The sequence below is a fragment of the Ursus maritimus genome, unplaced genomic scaffold, assembly GCF_017311325.1.
Source record: "Ursus maritimus isolate PB19 unplaced genomic scaffold, ASM1731132v1 scaffold_2, whole genome shotgun sequence".
NCBI classification, from domain to species: Eukaryota; Metazoa; Chordata; class Mammalia; order Carnivora; family Ursidae; genus Ursus; species Ursus maritimus.
Genome location: NW_024424452.1, coordinates 2,013,764 through 2,015,301, shown reverse-complemented (window position 1 = coordinate 2,015,301; position 1,538 = coordinate 2,013,764). Strand labels below are relative to the sequence as shown.

General features: G+C 65.5%; 1 protein-coding gene across 2 annotated transcripts in view; it reads right to left on the bottom strand.

The window, feature by feature from the left end:
• Positions 1-1,538, bottom strand: part of LFNG (LFNG O-fucosylpeptide 3-beta-N-acetylglucosaminyltransferase) — an 11,825-nt gene that overhangs the window by 6,766 nt on the left and 3,521 nt on the right. The window lies entirely within an intron of this gene.

Below are 1,538 nucleotides of genomic sequence, written 5' to 3'. Positions count from 1 at the left end.
CCCCCAGCACCCATGGGGCCCGGCACCCCCCCCCCCCCACGCCGCGCAGGCAAGGAAATCCAGGCTGGCAGACAGGCCTTGCCCAAGGCCACATCAAGGCTCTACCTGCGCCAGCACAGGGCCACCCCTGCCAGGATCGCTCCGAGGAAGTGGAGGGGGCAGCGAGGCGGGGCCAGGAGCTGCCGGCACCCGCCTGGGCCCGTCAGCACACGGGGAGGAATGTTCCTTCCTCTGCCTGGCCCGCCCAGCGCGTGCCGCCCAGCGCACCCAGGCATGGCTGAATGCAAAGCCTGAGGCCTGGTGGGGGCAGGTGCTCTGAGCACCGGCAGCAGGAGACCCCCCACCTCCATGCCCACCAGACCTCAGTTTCCTTTTATGGGTCCAAGGGAGGCTCTAGCACGTGCAAGCCCGGAGCGCAGTACCTATCTAGGAACCTGGGAGACACACCTGGGGCCCCCACCCTCTTCTGGGCAGCCCCAGCTCCTTGCCCAGCCCGACCCCAGAGCGGGGCGCATACACAAGCTGCTGATCACAGGCTCAGAGCTGGGGAAGGGGCAGGCCCCGCAGACACCCTCTCCATACAGGCACCCCAAGGCAGCCCGCACGCACAGACTCGCACCCAGCCCCCCACCCACTCCCCAGCATCGCAGCCCAGGAATGCTGTGGGAGGCTGAGGCCGGCCAGTGCAGACGCGCCACTGCCGTCGCTGGATTAAAAGGAAAATGCTTTCTTAATGAGATCAAGCGAGGCCTGTTCTCCCGCGCTTTGCTGGTGCCCTAAAAACCCAGCCCAAGGCTACGGAGATTAAAGTCACCTTTGTTCAGCTGGGGGGAGAGCAAGGCAGGCGGCCTGGAGAGGAGTACAAGGGAGGGTGGGGCTGTGGGGCTGTGAGGGTGCCAGACCTCCGGGCTCCCTACATCAGAGCAACCAGCAGAGGAGGGGACAGGCTGCCTGGCGGTTCGGGGCCTCAGTATCCCCCTCTGTCAAATGGGCATAACAAGAGCTCACCTGTACCCAGAACAAAGCACTGAGACTGACTCCCTTCTTTGGTCTCCCTAACAGCCCTGAGAGGTGGGCACCGTTACTACCTGAGTGCACAGTGGGGACACTGAGGACCAGAGAGGGGCAGCCTCCAGCCTGTGGTCATACCCTGGGGCAGACATGGTGCTAGTCTAGCCCCAAGTGCCTTCCGGGGACTGTGACCCCACCCCCCAGGCCTCCTCCCCACTTCCCCAACGATGGGGCTGGAGGAGGAAGAGCAGGGCAGCAAGGGCGGCAGGGCTGGCCCAGAGCGGGCGGGGGGGACACCCACAGGAAGCGGCATTGTTCCTGGAGCTGCGATTCAAAGAAACACAGGATGCCAAGCTCTCCCCCCAGCAATTGTGGCCGCTGTGGTGGCAGCCGCCGCAGCCTGGCCCACGCTGGGGAGGGGTGGGGGAGGAACGTGGGGGCCAAAGGTCCAGCCCCTCATCCTGGACTTTGAGGACTGTCACAGTGTGGCCCCTGCAGACCAAGCCCTGTCCCCAACCCCCCCCCCC